At 30.9% G+C, this 7800-nt stretch overlaps 1 long non-coding RNA gene across 1 annotated transcript; it reads right to left on the reverse strand.

Moving 5' to 3' along the window:
- Window positions 1-1219: 1219 nt before the first annotated feature.
- On the reverse strand, window positions 1220-5548 carry LOC115882221. The gene is made up of 3 exons (XR_004050165.1): window positions 5510-5548; window positions 1306-1408; window positions 1220-1254 (listed from the first exon to the last, which is right to left on the reverse strand). It is a non-coding gene; the product is annotated as an uncharacterized LOC115882221 (long non-coding RNA).
- Window positions 5549-7800: the final 2252 nt, after the last annotated feature.

A 7800-nucleotide genomic window follows, 5' to 3' on the forward strand; every position in this document is an offset into this window, starting at 1 on the left:
TAATTATCAGTTTCAAAACTGCATACAATATTGGTATATAATACGCTAAATATACGAATATTCTGAAAAAGACGCTACGGACAGATGACCTTCTCGTCGTTAAACACTCGAGATGCCATTAAATGATATTTACAATTATTTTTATGTTTACTTGTACAGAATTACGCGTTTAATTTAAAAATTTTACAAATTGGTAAAATTGTTCTAAACAACTTTTTGTTCAAGTTGTATATTCATAAAAACTTATTTGGTTCATAATTATTTTTGATGATGATTACTTGCTATTATTTTTAATATAAACCTAGAAACAATATGTTTTGTTTTTATTTTTTTATTCGTCCCTTCAAAATGTGTTACAAAACTTTTACATAACATGTCCTCTAACAAATATTTTCATAATACATAGACAACATTGATTTTTAAACTATGGGTATTATTGTAAATATTTATCCTCCCTGAATTTTGTCGACAAAAAACTCAGTGCTTGTAATAGACATCAATTTTATATTTCATTAAAATTATTTTGATACAAATTCAATTTGTGTCAAAATTCAAGTCAGTAATATATTGATAAACAACCCAAATTATCCCTAAATATTTTATTATAAAAAAACTGTTACCAGTAAGTTTGTAAAACACCCACATCGTTGTGTAGTACTACAGAAAATAATGTTGTTGATCCTTATTTGTCCATACCAAATTTATGTATGTACAACATACATATACCTAATTTATTATTAAAGAGAATTAGATTATATGATCTCAGAATTTTTAAGAAAATTTTTAAGATAAAATAGTTTCTTCTCAACAGTAATATTGTCAACTTTGGCCTGTATTTTGTCTATTTAAAAACATGGGATTGACAATCCCCTGATTAAGTTTCATTGCATCAAATACCTTTGATATAAATCCTGGCTCACAATTTAAGACCATTGCAAAATGCTTTTGAACTTCATCATAGATTTTACAAGAATAAAAAGTGTAATGTTAAACAAAGTAACATTTTAAGCTTCATGACTAATAATCTCATTTTAACACTCTTTAAATATCATCTCGTTAACAATTATAGGAGTATGTGATTTTTCTCAGTGATTTGTGGCACAGATACAAATTAATATATGCCCCATAACAGTTTAAATAAGAAACTACCGCCTAGATTTAATTTTCTTATTGGCATAATACCCTTTCTTCCTATATATAAATCTTGCCATTCTTTTCGGTCCAATGTTCCTTGTTTTTACAGTTGTAGGAATACTAAAGATGTTGATTATAGAACTCGATACTATGTTTGAAAAGCCTTCATACCTGTAACTGTGCATAAATCTAATTAACTGAATTCTCCTCCTCTTGGCACTCTGAACACGGCTGCTGCTAATGTTAGAAATATTTAGCATAAAACTACAACTACCTACAACAAAACTTTTACAATAAAGGGTGTTAAATTTTTCGCTGTTCGATTAAAATACCCTATCTTATGTTTCCTTTTCCTCAAAATAATCTTCTTGTCAAATTGTGGTTGCTATTTGTTAATAAAACACTTCTATTGTTTGTAATATCGTATATTCTTATATACACTTTTACAATCACGTAACGCTCTACGCTACAGCCCATAAACTACTGACTCGATCCCCGCTCGCCTCACCTTATCAGAACAACAACAATCTGAATCATCCTCTTTTTACAAATCAAGCCAAAACACATCCTCTTCTTGTCTTAAAATAAAAATTTTAAGAAACAACAATAATGTACCAGTACAATGAACAAAGCTAACGAAAGAACTATAACTCTAATAATAATAACAATGGTAAAATAATGACAAATATATATATATATATATATATATATATATATATATATATATATATATATATATATATATATATATATATATATATATCAATATAACAATATAATATAATAGCAATACATAATATATAACAATATAGCAATATATAATAATAGTAGGTAACACAATATTATCTAAGAAACTAATAATAATAATGGGATAATTAACAACCTTCACCCCCATCTTTAGAACAGGTATTTCTCATCTTGTTTAATGAAATCTGTAAATAAATGTTCTTATATTATTTGTTTATTTATATTAGTATTATTTTTTATTATTTTGGTTGTTTAGTGTTGTTATTTATTTATTTATTTAGTTAATAAATTTGTTAGTTTACCCTACTGAATGCGTTTTTTTCTATTTTGGTTTTCTATTATCTTCATTATTTACTACTTGCCACTGACCCTCTAACTTTTTAAGGTGAACTATGTTTCGCCTTAACTCTCGCCCAGTTTGCGCATCTTGAATAACAACATCACCGCCTAGCTTTTTAATTACTGTGTGTGGTGTTAAGTCATATTCTGTTTGTTTTGTGACTTAATTAGAATTTTTTGATATACTTTATCGCCAATATTTATGTGTCCGTTGCCTTTCTATTTCTATCCATATTTTTCCCTACCTTTTTTCTTTTTGTACTCGATCTCTGTCTATTGTTTCATCATCAAAAACGTTATGTTGGTTATCTGTGATAGTTGGTAATTTGTCCCTAAACTGACGTCGATAGAATAATTCGCTAGGAGTTTTCCCCGTGGTTGCATGAGGTGTGCTGTTGTACATCATAAGATAATCTACCAGTTCCTCATGACAATTTGTCTTGAGGCTTTGGCTTATCTTTAAACGTTTGAGGATGTCCCTATTCTGTCGTTCAACCTCCCCGTTCATCTGAGGCCAGTATGGAATTGAGTGATATAATTTTATGCCTTTTCCTTAAAAATGATTTTATTTCTTCGCTTGTGAATTGTTTGCCATTGTCACAAGTTACTGATGAAGAAACCCATTTTGAAAAAATTTCTTTTAGGACATTAATGAACGAGTTTGTCGACGTTATTTATTTTTCATGATTTTTAATTCCTTATATCTGCTAAAATAGTCTACGATAACAAAAAGATATTCCCCTTTTGGCAGAGGACCCATAAAATCCATGGCCACGTCTATCCAGGGAGCTGTTGGGATTTGTCTTCTTTTCATGGGATAGGGAGGATTGGAAGATGATACCAACGTGCACCCTTTACATGCTTTAACGATCTTTTCTGCTTGTTCGTCGATTCTGGGCCACCAAACTTTGGTACGTAGTCTACTTTTCATTGCAACAATTCCTGGATGGCCTTCATGCGCCGATTCTAGAACTCGTTTTCTAAGTTTTTCAGGAATTACAATTCTCGTACCTCTTAAGAGAATCCCGTCACTAAAGCAGAATTCTTCATTAAATACTTGACAGTGTCTGATAGCATCACTCCACCGATCTTGTTCAATGCCTGCTTTTAGTCCTAAAATTTCTTGGTCAGATTCGGTATTTTCTCTAATCTCTTTTACTGTCACAGCGACAGGACAAGAGTGTGCGACAATTTGGTGGACAAAATCGTGACTCTCAACCGATGCTTGAACTTGCCCTTCACAAAATCGGGATAACGGATCTACCAATGTTATTTTCCCTGGACGATAGAATTATTTTAAAAATTAAACGACTGAAGTCTTAAGACCCAACGTTCTATACGTGCACAGGGACGAGATCTAGGACCAAAAATAGTTTCGAGTGGTTTATGGTCTGTTATTAGTTCGAATTGGTCCTTACCATACAGATACATCTTAAAATGTTCTACAGCCCAAACTAAGGCCAAGGCCTCCTTTTCGGTTTGACAGTAGCGCTTCTCTACATCTGTTAGACTTTTGTTTCCATAAGCAATAATTCTAGGACCGCTATTGTCAAACTGAATAGGGACGATGATAAAACTGAATAAAGGGGACCATGATAAAACTTCGATGACGGACCCTAGACCTACTGGACTTGCATCTGCAATGACCTGGGTACGATCCATTGGATCATAATAGCCTAGTGTTTTAATTTGAGATAAAGCAGAACTTCTAGAAGTTCTTTAAAAGCTTGGGTTTGTTTATCAGTCCAGAATATTGAAATGTCAGCGTTCTTTGACGGTTTTGTTTTAAAATAATTCGTAGTTCTATTAAAATTAGCTAAATTTGGTAGCCATTTTTCAATAAAATTAACTTTAACCCAAAGAAACTATACAGCTCGTCCCTACAAAGTTTTTGGAGCTCTAAATGATTTAACCATCCCTACGTAACTGTCTAATGGTCGTATTCCTTGAGAGGGATAAAATATTATGCTAAAGAAATTTTACTTTAATTTAAATACGCATTTTTCTTTGTTTAGAAGAACATTATTTTCTTTTAAAATTTTTAAAGTCAAAGATATCCGCTTATCGTGTTCCTCTTCCGATGTACCATATATTAATATATCGTCTATAAAGTTAACCGTTCCGTTGCATGGAAGCAGCATCGTTTCCATGGTTTTTTGAAAAATTTCTGGGGCCGCGTTTATCCCAAATAAAAGACGTTTATATCTATATAACCCTCTGCTGGATATAAATGTGGTTATATATCTGGATGAAGGGGCGATTTCAATTTGATGAAATGCATTTTTAATATCTAGTCGTGAAAAAAACTTGGCTTTACGAAAATTTGTTAAAGAGATGCGTCTATTGTGGGTAGGGATAATTTTCCTTTGTATCGCAGTGTTCGCTTTGCGCATGTCTATACATATTCTGACATCCCCGTTTTCCTTTAAAACAGGCACCATAGGGGATACCCATTCCGATGGTCCATTGACTTTTTCAATTATATCTAATTTAAGTAATTCATCTAATTTCGCATTGATTTTAGCTTCCAGCGGAATGGGTACCCGTCTATATGGTTGGCTAGCAGGGCTGACGGTTTTGTCTATTGGAATATGTATCAACACGTTTTTAAATGGCTCTAACTCTATTACATTACTTATATTAAGACCAATTTTAAGAACTCCTAAAGAGATCGCTGTAGTTTTGCCTAACAAATTTCTCTTGCCATTTTTTATATGCGCCAAAAAGTTTGCATTTTTCTTAGCTTGCGCCTAGTTTATTTAACATCAAATGATAGTCCTAAGACGTTTAAAGGTTCTTTTGCTCCATATGCAAAGAGAACTTTGTTAGGTTGTTTTGTTTGATTAAAAACTACAATTCCCGATTTCTTTAGGATTTCCCAAGATTTTTCAGCTATTATATTCGACCTACTTCCCGAATCAATAAGATGTCAACATTAACACCGCCTACTTCACAGGTGACCGTGTCTTCGTCGCCATCTAGATGAAATACGTATTCGGTGTCGTCGGCTGCATCTTCTTCCTATATAAATCTTGCCATTTTTTCAGTCCAATGTTCCTTGTTTTTACAGTTGTAGGAATACTAAAAATGTTGACTATAGAACTCGATACTATGTTTGAAAAAGCCTTCATACCTGTAACTGTGCATAAATCTAATTAACTGAATTCTCCTCCTCTTGACACTCTGAACACGGCTACTGCTAATGTTAGAAATATTTAGCACAAAACTACAACTACCTACAACAAACTTTACAATAAAAGTGTTAAATTTTCGCTGTTCGATTAAATACCCTATCTTATGTTTTCTTTTCCTCCAAATAATCTTCTTGTCAAGTAAGGACCAATCTTATTTGATATATTTCTGGTACACTTGAACTTGTGCTTTCATGAACACTATAAGAGTTGCTTACACGTTACACTGTTTTACAGAAGCACGAACATTGATTCCAAGTATCTTCTTCCTCCACACGTAATAAAAACATCCTCTTTAAATGGCCACATCATACACTTATTTTTTACCATTCCCAATTACAATCACGATTTTTACAAATCGTCTTTAGAAAAACTTAAAATAAACAGTTTTGAATCATCTGTAAACACGATTATGTTGTATAAACTTACACATGAAAACTAATCATTATTCCCGGCGTATTAGCTTTCTTAGAATGACTATGAATATACAACAAGCCTTTTTGAATTATTGTTTAGAATAATTGAGATAATAATAAATTTTAACTAGATAACAATACAAACGAAAAACAAAACAAAACAAACAGATGTCAATTAAAGAGGGGAAGTGACAGCGAGACCTGGAAGATGTCTGCCATCTTGCCGTCGACAAAAATTTGGATGCGCACTCGTCGAAGCTCATTCTCCCACTTCCATATCTCTGGTAGTTCTGTAGTTTAAGGTTATGTTTCTGTTTAAGGTTATTCGTGGGTTATTAAACTCGCACAAAACAGAAAACAACAAAAAACAATGCAAATAATGCCAAATAGACCTGTAAAAAAGAACTTTTATTATTCAAAATGAAATATCATATAATTCAGTTGGTATACGAATATTTTTTGATTTATTTATAATGTTTTGTGTCAAAAATATGTGAGAAATGAGGTAAACAGTTTAATTGTCTTAATGAATTCGTTTTTAATTTATTAACCTTTCAGGTATCTACCTAATGGTAGGAAGAAATTATTTATGTAATAGTTGAAAAAATAATTTCACTTTAATTACGTATTAGAAAATCAGTAATCTTAAATTAGGATGCATCAATGGAGAAGAAGGCAATTGTAATCACAATACAATAATAGATCTACAAATACCAAGCTATACATTAAATCAAAAATCTCAGTAACACTGTTGTAATTATGTACTCTCTGTGGTCTTATTAAGTATAAAGTTTTGTTTTACATGAAAATAATTATCCCATTTAATTATGCATTAAATTTTAGTGTCAGCTTATTGATAGCTCGATTACCAGTCAAACAGTTTCGATATTTTCTATACTATGAAGAAAATTTGATCTGATTAGATTAATTCAGATGTAAATTTATGTTATAGGGTAAGATATTTTTAAACAAACCAAGAAAGTTCTCTTCTGGTCTGAAATTGCAAATATTAACGAAAAAGTTATACATGTAGTTTTCTATTCATAAATGATATTATTGATTTTATTCTAGGTGAATGTATCGAGTCATATATTATGCAGAATATATTGAGAAAAATGGTAAACTAACTAAAAGTGCTAACAAAATTTCTTAGGAAGTTATCGATATACCTAATTATTAGAAGCTGTAACAAATGTTCAAAGAGTCAGAGTATACTTTATTAGAAGTGTGTTAGATAGAATTATACACTTTAAAGAAAATATCTTTTATTATTGCAGGTAATGCATATTGTGTAATGCATATAATATGTGAAATCTATTATTACATACAAAGATTGAAAATTATTTAAAAAGCTACCTGTATGTTGTCTCACAATCTCATTCAGTGATGGGTTATTAAAAATTGAACATATCTATACAGAATATTGTGGATATGTATATCTGGAAAGCATGTTATAACCATTTTTATTTTTAGGATTTATGAAATGATTACATAAATATACTAACAACAAATTGCAATGCATCTGTATATTAGAGACATAGATGAAAGAGAGTAACAAGAATATATGTATTCAAAAGAAAAGTATCAAGACCATTTGTAGTAATTAAAATTAAAGAATAAAATACATAAAATGTACCGTATGATCGAAAAAAAAACGGCGTCCAGTTGGCTGGGAAATGACGATCAATGACATTTCCCATATATATTTACATATAAAATGACAGCGACCTTTATTTCATAGCCATCGTTGACGCCGTTTTTCTCGATCATACGGTAGTTTACGTGTGAATAAATTCTCGTTTCATATAAAAATTGGAGCTCTCTATCTAGAGTATATTTGAATATAAATGTTTTTATGTATTGGAAGGGGGACTGTAGTTTTAAAATATAATAAAGAAAATAGACTAAAAAAACGTGTGTAAGTTCTTTTTTAAACTATTCTGTAAGTTACGTAAATGTGTTTCAAATAGGTT

Source organism: Sitophilus oryzae, unplaced genomic scaffold (genome assembly GCF_002938485.1).
Source record: "Sitophilus oryzae breed Bouriz unplaced genomic scaffold, Soryzae_2.0 scaffold_177_pilon_pilon, whole genome shotgun sequence".
Lineage (NCBI taxonomy): Eukaryota > Metazoa > Arthropoda > Insecta > Coleoptera > Curculionidae > Sitophilus > Sitophilus oryzae.